Source organism: Eulemur rufifrons, chromosome 1 (genome assembly GCF_041146395.1).
Source record: "Eulemur rufifrons isolate Redbay chromosome 1, OSU_ERuf_1, whole genome shotgun sequence".
Taxonomy (NCBI): Eukaryota; Metazoa; Chordata; class Mammalia; order Primates; family Lemuridae; genus Eulemur; species Eulemur rufifrons.
Window position 1 is genome coordinate 63,918,912 of NC_090983.1, and position 16,633 is coordinate 63,935,544.

The following is a 16,633-nucleotide window of genomic DNA, read 5'->3' on the forward strand; positions in this document are numbered from 1 at the left end:
ATTACCCTGGCACATGTATCATTAAGGATCTCCTTGGAAAGACAAGTTGATATATTTATTTTTTGGAAACAAAAATCCGAAGTTATTTTCTGCAGCATCAGGTTTGCATTTATACCAGTAATCCCACGACTCTATTCATTGTCGAAGATTTAAAATTCTAGTCAGTTTTCTTTTGGTTTTCCTGTTGGATTTTATCTGTCCAAGTTCTGAGCTCTGCTGTCTCTCTGTGTTTCTGTTGATGAGCATCCAAGGAATAGTTTTGAAGCCTGTTCCAATCTATTCTTCCCACAATATTTGTTTAACACGGGATAAACAACTGATCACAAAGGATAAACAAGGATAGAATATTCTTAATCTTATGATATTAGGGCCATGCAAATCTGGGCAGCATTTATTAAAGGAAGGCAAATGTGCATTTTATGTTGTTTTATAATGTAAAATTGCTTTTGGATGTCAAAATGAATTATCCCATTTATATTCCCTGTTTAGATTTATTTTCAAAATTTGACATTTCCTTCTGAAATTCACTGTTCAAAACTCATCTACATATTTATATTTTTTCATCATACGCTGCTATAAACAATAATCAATAAAGCATCCAATAAAAAGTCTAGAATTGCTAGTTGTTAAGAAAATCAACAGCTTTTGAAAAAGGAGCAGCTATTCATCCTATCGGCTCATCTACATTTCTCCGGGCCTTAAATGTCTTTGACCTCCCTAGTTTGCCTTCCAGATGGCAGCAGCAACTAAATTTTCTCTACATATTCTGTATTTATGATTTCATGGAACTCATTAAAAAAAAAAACTCTCAGCCCTGATTAACAATTTATTATCATTTAAGAGATTTACAAAATTACATCAAGAATGTTCTGCCTTCCCATTACAAAAGAAATAGCAATGATGTTTTCTTATTTTAGAAAGGCGTGCTCCACTTAGGTGACTTTGCCTTGTTCCATGGCTTAGTTTTCTGCCATTTTGCAATCTTGGAACCTGTAGGGACAGTTCTTCTTTTCTATAGACAATGAAAGTGGGCTGTACTTAAATAAAGAAATATGTTTCATAGTCATCAAATACTTCATTCTGGATGTGACATTCTCTTCTGGAAGATCCATTTGTAGAAGGAAAGGTTACTAGTTTAGTCAAAAATTGGCAGTGACTTGGTATGTCAGCTTAAGCTAAAAATATAATGCAACAAAAGTTCTTCTTTAAATATTATCTAGACAATGATGACTTTAGCACAGTTGCCTAGACCAACAACATTTTTTTATTTTTTTAAAAGACAGGTTCTTAGCTATGTTGCCCAGGCTGGAGTTCAGTGGCTATTCACTGGCATGATCAGGGTGCACTGTGGCCTCGAACTCCTGACCTCAAACAATCCTCCTTTCTTAGCCTCCTGAGTAGCTAGGAACTGTGTCTGGCCTTACCTAGACCAAAATTATATATGGAGTTCACTGGTGTGGATACAAGCATTATAATAATTACTAATTCAGAATGCCAAAAAGGTCTCAAATCTGGGGATTATACAGGGTTGTGGATTACAAGAAGCTATGATAATCTTGGATTATCAGACAAAACCTGAGTTACTGGATGTTTTAGGAGAGTACTCCTCCTACTCTTTCTTTTTCTTAAGTAAATTGTCTACCTATGTCTCGGTTGTCTACTATATTTCATAAATGACAGCCCAGGCCAGGAAAATGGAAGCTGGAAGTAAAAAAATAAATAAAAGCTTTCTCTTTATATTATAAATGAAATAGTGGTTATAAATACAAAACCCCAGGATAATTGGACTGACAGATGTTATCTATCCTTTGTCTCGGTCTTCACAATGAGAGACACAAAAGAGCTGGCAGGAATCAATGCCCTTTGTGTTTCTCACGGGAGAAAGAAGGAAAACTGAAGGAAATAAGGACTATGCCAGGACATGATTAAGCAATTAGAACATTGTGAAGTCTAAAGGAACTCTAGTATCAGGAGAACAATTGAATGAAAAAATAAATTACTGAGAATAAAGTAGTCTGCAGGTTTTGGAAAGACTTGGAGGTATATAAGAAAGAAAGAAGACATTTTGTAATCTTAATGTAAGATGAGAAGTGAAGTAGACCTATATATTCCTTTCTGTCACTGTTTTCTCATTTCTTTCCTTTTCACTGAATCATGATGTTGAATTGAAGGTCAGTGAGAAGAGCTAATCTGGGCTGTTTCTCATGAAGGTGTACACCAGTCATCCAGAATGTCAGTATCCCTTATTCAGGGTGATTTTGATAAATGTGCTTAAATAAATAAACACCCCCATTTCAGCTAAATCGTTTGGTGGGAATTTCAGGGTAACATGCTGCAGTATGAACTAAGTCACATCGCTAGTCCCCAGAAAAAGTGGGAATGGAGTTTTTGTGCTTGTAAATACCAATGAATGGTAAGTTTCTATCATTTGTTTTTTACAATGCTATTTGCATTCGGTGTGATGCTCAGGTACTGAGGATTCCAGGAATAGAAAGATATAATAGATGAAATGACAGACAAGAAAGGGGAAAGACAGGAAAAACATTTTACAATTTTGTAGCATTTCCAGAGTACTGGAGCCTGCTTTTTTTAAAAAAAGTTTATGTTAATTGATCTCTCTCTGTTGTACATGCTTTTCAATAGAGCTATTCTTATGAGTGAAGTGTTACCTTTGACAACCCAAAATAAGTGACTGAGGCAATGATCTCAATCGATGGAGATTTATTAAGCCAAAGTTTGAGGACATGCCCAGGAAAAGCACAAACCACGGAAGCATTGTGACCTGTACTCTCTGAAGAGGGATTTGGGAATTGAGTATTTTAAGGGGAGAGGGCATACAGAAAAAGAAAAAGGAGAAAGGGGGTGGGCAGGGAGGCAAATGGTTACATTCTTCTGAGACTTTAGTAATATTAGTGCCTGGGAAATCTACATTTACATAAGATAAGGTGAATGTTTGAAGAGAAAAGGGGAGTAAAGGAAAAATCAGTTATGTAGATGTCCCTGGGTAGGTGGAAGAATGATTGATCTTGTCTTATCTCTGCTCTGCACCTGGGAAGATAAACTTCTAATCAACATTATTAGTGTGGAATTGAACAGACTTTAGTTTTAGGAGCTAGACTTAGCCTACAGTTACATTATGAATGTCCTTGTTTATCGGAGGCCAGCAAGGAATTACCTTAAGATCTGTGGGGAGAGTCCTCGTAGATTCCTGAGGTCTTTTACCTTTCTGTGGGGATCCGGCTAATGGATAATGTTAGTAACAGTGTGCATTTGGAAGGGGGTGTTGCATGACTCAGCCTCCAAACTTGACCTTCCCTTTTGCATAAAGAGTTGGGGGTGGCCCTGAGATTTTTAATTTTCTTTACACTTTTATGGTAATATTAAAGTATTACTGGAAGAGTCCTATTTCTTCCAAGATGTTTTAGTTTCTCAGTCTCTATGGTTTAACCATTCAGAATTGATTTCTTCAGGTATTCAAAAATGTCCCATTGAAATGTAAATATAACAGGAAAAAGAATACCTTGAGCTTCTATCAGTTGAAACCAGGGTGAATGGGTGGAGGTAGGCTTACTTCAGTGAGATAAACCCTGCTTGGATGTAATGTAGACTAAATGTGAGGATGGGAGAAGGGACAACCATGTTCCAAGAGGATAGCTGAACAGGGAGGTGAGAAATTGTTACGTAGATAGGGAGTCTTATAACTTGCTAAGAGAACTAGTTAGCAGTTGAATAAAGCTTCGTTTCTAAATTTGAACAAGATGAGTTACTAAAATCGTTGCTTTGGGGGGCAGGTTGAAGAATTTTATGTCATTCATCATCTTACTGAGAATCATATATAAACAGGCTTACTTTCTATTTTAAAATAAAGAAACCAGAGGGCTCTGACAGAAGTACATTGTAATTGTGACCATGTGTGAAACCCAAATATAGGCTATGACAATATTTCTACCTGTCCCTGCAGGAACTAAGACATTTGGGAACTACTTTCTAAAATTTCAAATAAACTATAAAAAATTCAGAAATATAGGAAAATAAAGAGAAAAAATTACGTGTATTATTCTCTTCCAAAGATAACTGCTGTTAGTATTTTAGAATTTTTATTTTAGAATATTTATTTCTTGTCTTTTAAAAAAATTAATAATGTTTTAAATTATCTTATTATGAAGGAAATGGACAGGCATTGCACAAAGTTTAGACAATTCAGATGGTGTAAAGAGAAAAAGTCTTTCCAAACACACTAACTTAGAGATGGCCACGGGGAACATTTGGATGTACAGTATTTCCTTCCTGCATTTATTTTTAATCTGTACAGATGGGATGTTGCAGACTACTGGCTGTCCCTAAAATTCCTTCTAGTTTTCTTTCTGGACACATGACGATCCAGCTAAAAACTATATTTCCCAAGTTCCTTTGAGGCTAGATGTGGCATGTGACAAAGTTCTCACCAATGAGACATGAGCAGAAGTCACATGTGCAATTTCTGCTCATTTTCTGCAAGGTGATAGCCTTGGACCTGTTCCTCTGTTTCCTTCTCACTCATAGGGCCTGATTCTTAGGAGATGGCAGGAGTTCCAAGCTAATCAGGAAATGGCACATACACCCACACCAATCTGGGTCCTGACTACACTCTTCGTCTTGGAGAACCCATGTGCTGTTTGAAGACTTCTAAAGGGATACCCAGGCAGAAGAAAGCCTAAGAATTTGTAACTCAAAAGTTAAGAGCTAACAATCCCTTGGATTTAGTGGCCTTCCTTCCAAACAAGTCGATGGGACCAAGGGGAAATTTGAATTTATATGTCAATATTTTCATAAATACTCTATAAATTTATAAATGCTCTGTAAATATTTTAATAAATACTCTACATTAGTTTTGGCATATATTCCTATATCATTATTCTTTGAAAACATGATCTTTAATACTTATGTAATTGTCATATGGATAAACCATTATTTATTGGACATTTTAGTTGTTTTCAATTTTTATTATAAGAATTCCTTGATGTTTATACACTTTTCTTTTATTGACTTACTAATTTTGTACTTTGGATAAAATACTGGAAGTGGAATTACTGGGTGATAGGTCATGTACGTTTTAAAGACTGTTGACATATTTTGGGGTTAATAAACTGTGACCACAACTGTGAGGTACTGGAGATGGATCTGTGAGTCTTTTCCCAAAAGACCAATTATACATATGGCATCAAGGGAAGGGATCATGGAATGCTTACACAAAGATCACCCAAAGTGCCCAATTATCAAGAAATTATGCTTGTTTACTCTCTAATGAGTCTGTTACAGAACAGAGAGGTACTTAATTTTCAGTGCATTGAATAAATCAAGAAATTTGAGATTGGTTATCAATATGCATCTTGGCTTAGATAATATTATATCTCTGCAAGCTCCTGATTTCTACTTCAGTGGAGGTGACAAAAGAGGATAGAATCATCCTTCATTTGAAGCAATTGCCCACTTGCCACCTTAAAGCTTGGCTGTAGGCTTGAGAGCAAATGCTTGGTAGCCATTTCTTAAACCAGGAGTAGCAGTCCAGAAGGGGGTCCTAGATGGATCCTAAAGTATCTCATCTTTAGCAGAGGTCTGGAAGTTGTGAATTGTTATTGAAATACTATTTAGCATTGTCTGTATTAGGGCAAAAAGGCAGACTAGAAGCATTTGGCTTAAAACTTCCATTTCACTATGGTGAGAAAAACCCAAGAGAAACTTAGCTCAGCGTGGGGGAAGCAGCCCTGGTGGTAGTAGCTCGTGATGTTAGTGACTATTTGAAGGCTTCAATTACACTATGAAATCTATACCATGGGGAAGGCACTATTGCTTCCATTCATAGATGTGCCACTTGCTCCTACTCTGAAAAACTTTTTTTCCTATTTTATATTACAGTTTGCAGAATTACCTTTGATATGCATTGCACAATGAGCTTTTCTACCCATATTTCACAACAAACAAATTTTACATTTTTATTGTTTCTTTAAAAAGTTCTGATTATCAAGACTGTGTTGATCCAATTACTATAAATGCTGTCCATAGCAGGAAAGGAAATAACTTTCTAGCAGGGTCGCAAGTCCTAAGAAATGCACAGCAGACCTGTACAGTAGTGTGCAAGTCAAATTCTCCACATTCTTCACTCTAAGTTGGTTTATAGCATTCTGAATCCATTGGCTAGCTCGTCTAATTGGCTCTTTGCTATAGGGAGCAAGGAAATGACCTTGGTTTATTGCCTTGGAGATAAGAACAGGAATAGTAGTTTCTCTTAACACTATGTTTCTTGGATGACAAATGTAGTCATCATTGCCTATTCCCCCTCACAGCCACATGTGCTACCTACCAGCATTGCAGTGGCAACAGCAATACACTCAGACTGCCCTGCTGCATGTAGCCCAGGTAAGCGCTGACTTTAATATGTTCTCCTTGCTTGCTGATAATTGGAGGAGCAATTGTATCATATGCTTGGACTGACCAGTGAATAATCAATCAGGTTCAATTTCAAATGTCAGTCCTGCTGTTCTATAGAAACTATAAAAATAAAGAAAATGAATTAGAGTCTGTGGTCAAGATCAACAGTCTATGTGTTATCTTGCTAGCAGGTACTAGTCTCTTGTATTCCATTCCTTGCTGCATTCCTGTAGTCAAACATTATGCAAAATGATACTAAAGTTTATCTTGGGGTGGGAGCAGGGAATGAGCCAGGAATTTGTTCCAGAAGAGCAGTAGTAGGGAGTGGGATCCAGAGTGGAGAACAACCATACCAAAAAGTAAATTATGTTGTAAGGTTATGACAATTTAAACATTTTGAAACTAGACAAAATGATGAAATAGAAATGAGAGTCCAGAAATGAACACAAATATATAAGAAATTTAGTATGTTGGCATTTTGAATTAGAGGAGCAAATACCCACTATTCAGCAAAGATGTTGGGATTCTGGCTAGCCATTTACAAAGTATAAAATTGTATTGCTAAATTACTCCATAGTTGAAATAAATTGCAGACAAAGCAAATATTTAAAAATGGCATTGTAAAAAACACTCAAAAAAAACATGGGCAATAAAAAAAATGCTGTAGCAGAGAAGTCTTTACTAAGCATGATACAAAATCTAGAAATCATGAAGGAAGAGACTTTATATTTGACTAGAAAGAACGTAAAATTTCTGAATAGAAAAAACCACACTGTTAAAAAAATTGAGAGAAATACTTGGGAAAAATAACTTCAATAAATGTGCCAAATAGAGAATTAGTTTCTTTAATATACAAAAGATGCTTACAAATCAATAAGAAAAAGATGAATAACCCTATAGGAAACAAGCAATGTACATGAGCAGCTGAGGGTCGCCTGGGATGGTAGATTTGAGAGAAGAGTGGGTGGAAAAGGACTTTGAAATAGGTTGGTAGAACCCAAGGTGAGGCGACTGGATTTGCAGGGATCATATGGAGAGTAGCAGAGTCATCACTGTGACAGCTGAGTACTGCCTGTCACAGGTAGCAGGGAGTCCCCTGGGAACCCAGCCAGTGCAGAGGGTCTGTTGCCATCCAGAGAACACCGCCCATAGCCTGTGCGGAGAGGCTGTGTGACTATTCCTATATTTGGGGATCTTGCATGAAAAGATGCCTGCACGTGGCTTGTGGATTGTTCAACAGAAGTGACCCCTTGCTGTGACCTGATACCTTGTGCAGCCCCATCTGATTGCCTCATGTGGTTTTCCACCTCCTAGAAATGTATGTAGTGCAGGGTCTTTGGTGGCCAAAGACCAGGGAATAAAGAAGGATGAGCCTAGCAGGTGTACTTAGGCAGGCTTGGGCAGTGATATAGCACAGACTTCTTACATATGTGGTTGTATATGCAAATACACTTTCCGGAAGGATACACGGAAAGGGACCTGAAGTAGAGAGGTTCTACAACATTTATTTTTGTAATGATAAATATACATTACTTCATAATAAAAAGAGCTAAAATAAAGTAACAAAGAATCTTCCCTTCCCCTCCTCAATCCCATTTTAATAAAATTCAGGAATGGTCGCAGCAATGTATATTGCCTGTCATCAGATGATCTTAGTTAGGTGTCTTGAAGCCTTGGAGATGCTGCAAGGTCACGAGGTTGGAGTTTACTATCCATGCTTTGCAGTACTGAAGCCATTATGTGTTCTTCACAAAGCTGAAGAGAGTCGACATTCTTCAGGACCAGCTACATGGTAAATAGAAGGAACCAACTGAGTGCCTCACTGGTAGGTCGATCTTCTACTAGTTGCATGATTCTGGGACCTAACCGTTTTGCAACCTCAGTTTCCTCATCTGTTAAGGGAGAATAATAATAATAATGCTTATTTCTCAGGGTTGCTAAAGGAGATAACATATGAAAACATTCTGTAAGCTGCTAATTCATATTAAACTATTAATCATTAATAACAACATTAATGCCATAGGGTTCATACAGATGGAAGTTTTTGTTATGTTTCAGAGCAATAGTGTAGGAAGTTGTACTGTGTGTCATCACATGACTTAGGTGAATTACTCAAGGGAAAAGAAAGCTCTCTGCACAGGTGGTTGCCTGGTGTGAGTCAAGTTCAAGGACAGACAGCCAGGGTAAATATCAAGTCTGGAGGACTAGAGTTTGGGTCCAGGTTGAGGTTATGGAATCAAGGATTTGGGGACCAAGGTGAGAAGAGATCAAAGTGAAAGCAGACAAGGCAAAGCAGTGGGGGAGATGATTTATTTCATCACCAAGAAATTTCCACTGCTAGTCCCAGTGGTAAAACACAAAAGCTGCTTGGAAAGGGACTGTCTCACACAAGTAAGAGCCAGTGTGTGAGGCATCTGTGCCCTTACATCTTTAGGTGTCTTTAGCAGCATAGTGGTTTCAAACCAGGCACTCATCCCGAGCAGGCAGGTCGGCTGAGTGAAGAGTTTGTGGAGACAATTACATCCACTATGCAAAAGACACTTAAGCAGTGACCACTGGATTCCAGGCAAAGCTCTGTATTTTCCGTAATGACTTGTATATACAAACTAATGATGGGCTAGTGGAAAGATTTCAGGACTTTTGCATCTTTTTATTTTTAACTTACAAAACCTCGAAATAAAATAGTATTTTTGGTTCTCTTTTGGCCACTAGGACAGAGAGTTTTTAGTTTCATGGAGAGTGACTCTTCACCAAAAAATCCAGTCAGATTTGAGAATTGTCAAGAATGGTAAATTGGACTTGCTTAAGGTCACTTTGCTTTGTTTTATTACCTAACTAGCAAAGAGATGTGTGCCTACAGTTTGGTGATCTTGCAGTCTGGGCAGAGTAAAGAAGCTACAAGGTCAAAGTAGTCTAGGGGTGTGTGTTCCCTACCCTAATTTAAGATAACACTGAGGGATGGCCTTATGACAGCCCTTAGGTCTCCACTCTATTCCCATATAAAACCAAGTCTTTCCCTGCCACAGCTATCTACTTCTGTGTTTTATTTCTTACTGTGTCACTGAGCCTACCTGAAATTTCAGTGCAGGAGAGCCTGTATGCTCATGTTGACTTTGCCAACATAAAGACAATATTTGTTCCTTCCAACACTCACCATCTTGTTGGAGAGAGAGAGCTTGGTGGGCGTTCTATCCTCCCTCTCTCTGGGCAAAGGAAAATAAGTGCTGGGAAAATAACCCCCAAATAATCATGTTGCTGCTGCACAGTGATCATGTCCATTCTGGAGATAAAGAAACTGAGGCTGAGCGTATCTGTGCTACACAACTAATGGGATCTGAACTCGGGTCTATGTGGTTCCAAAGTGGTACATCTTCCTGACTCCTTGGTAGATAAATTATTGAGGCCTAAGGAGATTGGGAGAGCTTTCTGTCTCCTGGGGAACCCCATGGCTAAATGGGAAGTGTTTGCCCCTTTGGAGTTCTCGTAACATTAGGCTAAAGTGACTAGAAGTAGAGTAGCCCCCAGAGGTTTTTGCCTCATTAAAGGGCCATTTGCTGAAGGCAAGCTTGTCTTTCCCTTATTTTAGTTCTGTCAGCAAAACAGAGACAAAATCTACTTGCTTATTTGTCTACTTTACAACGTTGCTGAGAGCTGGCTCTTGTTACAAACTGGCAGTATAGATCCTAATGTGTGAGGATACCAAGTTATAAGTGGGTAATTAGACGTATTGCCTGAGTTTTCTTTTCGAGGAAATTCCATGTAGATGCTTGTGTTGGAAGAGAGGAGAGTCTTGGGTAGTGTGCATGGTGTGGAGGAAGGTGTCTTGGTCTGCAAAGTCTGCCTTGAGGCATTGCTTACTCTGCCAGCACTTCCTGCCAACATGGTGGTGGGCGAAAAAGCTATATGGTTTCTTTTTAATTTTTTTCTTTCCTTAAACAAAGCTTTATCTATAATCACAAACCAGCTGGAGGAAAGAGCTGAATTCAAATACCAGCAGTTATTTTGAAGACAAATGATTGACTCAACTTCATATTTCCCCTCAGCAGCATGTGCAAGTGTGAAGATGAAACCTTGGAAAGAGCATCAAGTTCAAGGAGCATAAAGTAAAGCAGAAAAACCTACTTTTATTTGGTTAATTGTAATTATTCAGTCCAGGTTTTTATTGTGCGTAGCTATTAAAATTTAATATCCTGTTTTATAACCTTATATATAAGCAAGGACCAAACCAAGGCTTTGAGGTAGTTTGAACCTAAAAGATGAAATACGTCAATCTCCATATCTTATGCATAACTTTGAGAACATGGCTTTTTCTTGCTCTTTAACCTTTTCTGTATAGATTCAGCTGAACGTAAAAACACCAGGGGATAGATTCACCACATTTATTCCCATAGCGTGGAAAGTACCTTGCTTGTTTACTTAGTAGGTCTGCAGCAATTCCGTGTTTTCTTATCTCATTTCTTCCTTGGTAATTAGCATATTTTTTTCTTAGAGGAGCATATGGCATCCTTACTTGTAAACAAACCCTGCAAACCTCTTTCCGTGTTGCTGAGATCTGAACTGAGCTGCAATTTTATCAAGTCATAATCACGGAAGCACGTGCAGTCTCAAGATAATGAAATTTAACATTCAAGTGTAATGGGTAAATTGTAAGGAAAAGGACTAACTTGGTCTTATATTGCTAGATGATTCAGTGTATATATGATGTATAGAACCAAGAGATGAAGTAAGGAGGCCCTGTAAACAAAGCTAGGGAAAATGAAAGACCAGACAGGAATACAAAGCTGCTGAGTTCAAACTACAAGTCTGGGTTCAGTGACTCACTCAGAAAATGGAAGTTGTTCTTTAAGCAAAACAGATTTTTGCTAAGATTCCTATTGTCTGAGATAAAGAGACAGAACTAAAACACGATTTTTAACTACCTGCTTTGTCATAACTCAGTAAAAAAGTGGTGGTTATATATGGTCACATTTTGGAGTCTGTTGTCTGAAACTGCATATGGAAATTTTGCTTGACAATCATTGTAGTCAATATGTTCATCACAATTGCAGCACACAAACAACATTTATTTACTTCCTAAATATGTAGGTGTAACTGTAGTCATTAAAAGTTAAAAAACAACCCACAACATTTTTAAAATTCTGGCTTTGAATTTGGGAGGCCAATTTTGCAGAAATCATAGTGAATTTTTAAGTTGGTCCTGAAAAAACTCCTAATAGGATAATTCAAATACTCCATTTTCATATTGTGGCACCTACCTCTGTACACCTAAGGAGAAAGTACAGGTCACTAAGTGGGGAGGCTAGAGGGGGTACTTGCCTTTTGGCCAAGAGAATCTTTTAGAACTGTGTTAGAAGCTGTGTTTTTATGGCACCTTATATAAGATATGTAGGACACAGAGAACACGTTAATTATAAATATCAAAGAATAGGGGAATTAGAAGAGATGAAGATTGAGGAAGGTCGAGATTCTCCCTCATTCCCTGCCAAAGCTTGATGCTGCCATGCCCTAGACTTTCCTTAAAATCTTCATAGAACCAAAAAAAAACTTAGAAGATTCACATCAATTTACATTCATTCACCTTAGCTGACTTCAGTGTCTCAGGGGAAAGCAATGGTTTGGGGCCCTGTCCGAATTCTGAGCTAAGTGGTTTGGCAGTAGGCTGAGAAAAAACACAAGATGTTATGAGGTATGTCAGAAACCCTGGAATAAACTCAGGACACTCAAGCAGGGAATTGGGGATTCAGGTTGGGTTATGACAAACACTATGGCTGATATAGCTTATGAAGAAGGTAAGAGCCAAAAGGGTTGTATCTCCCTGGAGGGAGTCATTTCATTAATTGTTCCCATATTTCTGGCTCTGTGTTGGTCAAATAAGCACGATAAGCCCAAATGGATATTACCTGAATTAAATCTTGTATTGGTGGGTCTCAGCCTTGACTGCATATTGGAATCTCCTCGGGAGCCTTAAAAGATACTGATGTCTGATTCTTACTCTTAGAAATGCCGATTTAATTGGTTAGGTATGCAGTGTAGGCATTGGGATTTTTAATAGCTCTCCAGGTGATTCCAATGGACAGCAAGGCTGAGGACCACTGCCTGTAAGTTTCATTGACTCTATGTAGGTAAAAATGTTGTAATTCACTCCTCCTTCCCTCCTTCCTTCCATCCATCCATCCCAGGATCTCACTCTGTTGCCTCAGGTAGAGTGCAATGGCGTCATCACAGCTCACTGCAACCTCCATCTCCTGGGCTCAAGCTGCCTTGGCCTGTCCTCCTGCCTTGCCTGTCCTCCTGCCTTGGCCTCCCGAGTAGCTGGGACTATAGGTATGTGCCACCACTCCTGGCTACCTTTTTCTATTTTTAGTAGAGACAGGGTCTCACTTTTACTCAGGCTGATCTCGATCTCCTGAGCTCAAGCAATCCTCCCGCTTCGGCTTTCCACAGTGCTAGGATTACAGGTGTGAGCCACTATGCCTGGCCTACCTTTTCTAAAAAGGTAAAAAAGTAAAAATGATTTTAACTTTGTACTAGTATTTTGGAGAGTTCAACGGCCTGTCAAGGTTTAAGAGTTGAGTAGTGTACGTGTGAGATATAGTAGTATCCCAGGATCAGGTTCCCTCTGGGGCCCATGCTGGGTAGCCTAGGCCAGGTGCCTGCCCTTCACCTCCTGCCCTTGCTGCCATGCTGTGTTCAGTCATGGAAGTCATAAGACACCTGGCGATTGCATATCTGCTTGCTTATGGTGAGTAAATAGTGGGCAAAGCAGAGGTCCTTGGGAACCAGAGATACCTTTGGTGCCCTATTATCTGTAAGATAATTTGGGCCTTCATTGAATTGTGTGTGTGTGTGTGTTAATACTTTCCTTTTTCCAGAAGAAAAATATGTTTTGTACAAAATCTGTCAACCAAACATAGCTGAGATATTTTGCTCAACAGATATCTGCCTCTTAGGATGAACTAAAGGCTTTGAAAATCTGGCAGGAAGAAAAGCAGCTAAAAACTACTTTTGATTGTCCCTGGGTGATGGTGAAGAAAAAGGGAAGAAATGGAATCAAGTGACTTATGGTTGTACTGTCAAATCCTTTTGAATGTTGGTAGACTTGGGACAATTTCTAAGGGATTCTTGCATTTTTGTATCATTGGTCCTCACTCCAGGCTATATGAACCCAGGATTCCTACTCCCAGCAGAGCTGCAGTCCCCAACCTTTTTGGCACCAGGGACCAGTTTCATGAAAGACAATTTTTCCATGGATGGGGGTTGGGGGGGGATGTTAGGAGGGGATGGTTTCAGGATGATTCAAGCACATTACGTTTATTGTACAAACCTCTCTGCTAATGATAATCTGTATTTGCAGCCACTCCCCAGGCATTGGATTCTCATAAGGAACACACAGCCTAGATCCCTCGCATGTGCAGTTTACAGTAGGGTTCACACTGCTATGGGAATCTACTGCGGCCACTGATCTGACGGGAGGCAGAGCTCAGGCGGTGATGCAAGTGATGGGGAGCGGCTGTAAATACAGATGAAGCTTCACTTGCTCTCCCGCTGGCCACACACCTTCTGCTGTGCGGCCTGGTTCCTGACAGATCACAGACCGGTACCAGTCTGAGGCCTGGGGGTTGAGGACCGCAGCAGTAGAGAACTAATCTCTTAAAGGCCATGATTATGACTTTTCTGCAAGAATTATTAGCATTCAAGATGTAAGGATTAAAGCTGTAGTGGCAGAATAAATGAGGTAGGGTGGAGGTTTTGAGGTCAATCCATATCTGGTCACCTAGATAGCTGACCACTCTACTGCTCCCAGTGTCAGCCCTGTCCAAGCCTCAGCATCTGCTTGCAGGGGAAGGACGCTAGCTTGTAAAAAAAGGAAAAACTTTGAAAAAGATGGCCATAACACTTCTAGATCAGATTTTACAACATTATTTACTGAGACCATTAGACTTGTTGCAAAATTTTTTTGTTACTATTCTATTTAACAAAAGGGATTTTAAAGATCTTCACTATAGTCTTGTTATTTGGACAGAGAAAACCAAGGGCCAGGGAAGTTGTCAGAATCAATACTGTGAGTTTGGAAAAGAGCTAGAATCTGGTTCTCTAGTAACACATCCAAGGCTCTTTCCTCCTTTGAGGTGGTTGTAGTTTCAGAGTAAAAGTAAAACAGACAATCACAGTATAGAGCATTTCACTGGTCAATCTCACAGTTTAAGAAAGCTGATTAAGAACTATGAAAATATAAAAAAAGACTTACAGTATTTCTGAGAGGGAAAAACACAAGTCATTTACACCGAATGAGACAGTATTATAAACTGTATAATGGTGGGAGTATACAGATGTATGGACTTGTCAGCAATATGCATTTGACAGCATACATCAAAAGCTTTAAAAATGTTCCTGCCTTTGATCCAGTAATTCAACTTTTGGAAATTTTTCTAAGGGAATAATAAGAGATGGTCACAAAAGTTCAAGGATGTTCAGCCAGGATTTATTTATATTATTTTATAAAAAATTTAGAAATTGCCTAAATGGCCACAGGAAGGGAGATTGGTAAAATACCATTCCCATCATATAATATGATGGAATATAGGTTAGCCATTAAAAATCATGTTCTTGAAGCCTATTTAAAGATATCAAAAGATGGTCATGATAACCAGCAGTCAAAAAATTAGGTTTATAAAATATTATATAAGGTATAATTCCAAATCTGTAAGAAAACAACATATTTGTTTTATATATAGACAGAAAGAAGACTATAAAGGTAGGAAAATGTTAACTATTGTTATCTCTGAGTGGTAGCATTATGTTCAACTTTCTTTATATTTCACTTTCCAAATTTCTACTATGAACCTTAATATAACATAATGTAAATATATAAAGCAAACATATTATTGAAAATCTATTTTGGATGGACTGTCAAAAAAGGATTTATATCCATGTTCTTCAGATAGAAAACATTTGTCTCAAATGGAACCCAAGAGCTAAACTTTCTGCACTCTAAGAGAGCTTGAGCAGAGGGACAAAAGGCCTTGTTAAAAGAATAGACTGGCCAGAAATATCCTGAACCCAATGTGAGTGAGCCTCCTGGAGCCCACTTTAAAAGAGTAAATATCTTAGAAGTATATGGGGGTGGAGACATCTGAAGCCATGGTAGAAAGCAAAGTTGGAAAAGCCTTAAGTTTAAATGCTAAGCATTATTTCTAAACTACTGGCCTTGGTGTCTAAGACTACACATTTCTGAAGCTTACAGAGAGCCTTTAAATGTCAGCATCATTTTTAGCCCAGAGCTCTTTTCTTACACAACATCTAAAAATATCTATTAGTTTAAATTGTCAGCATGTAAAACATTTGCTGTGACTTTTTCTCATCGTATCACTCAAATCGTGTCAGAGCTAGAAAGAAAAAAAAAATGCTTGGATAATCTGGCAATCACTAATATTGTTTGGTGAGATTTTCATGAGGATATTTAATAGCAATTTAATAATGTTGGTAATAACCAGAAGAAGCCTAATCAAACAGTTCTATTTACTGTACATATCCACTTAGATGTCCCATAAGCAATTCAAACTCACAATGTCCCACTCTAAGCTCTGTCTATAGTACCAGTATCCATTTAGTTACCTAAGTCATAGATCCGAATCACACTCTGATTTGTGGTATCTGTAAAAGCATCTAAGTGCTCTCTCTAAATTTAGGCTTGACCCCCTCCAATCCCTTCTCCACTCTGCAGGTAGAATGGCTGCTCTAAAAAGAAAATCAGATTATGTTACTTCCTTGTTCATAACCCTTTCTTGGAATCCCATAACCTTCAGGATGAAATGTAAGCTCCTTAGCACAGCCTTCAGGGCCCTATATGTTGTCTGTCCTGCTTACATCCCAGCCTCCAGGCTTGCCAATTCCCCAGATACACTATCTTCCCTATTGTCACAGGACTGACTCCAGGACCCCGCTTGTTATGTTGTCTCCTTTGGGAATCAAGGCTGGTGAAGTGCCCCATTCAAGGAGCTTCCCTGCACAAGGATGAAACGCTTTATACTGTGATTGTTTACCCGTGCATCTTCTCTCTTGAAACTGTCAGCTGCTGGAGGAGAGAGGTTTAGTCCTGTCCACTATTATATCATTAGCATCCACCACAGTGTCTGTTACTATTTTAATGAAAAAAAAGAATCCTTCCTCTTCTCATGTTGTTAACAACATGGAGATTGGGACAAAAAGGATGGCTTACCCAACA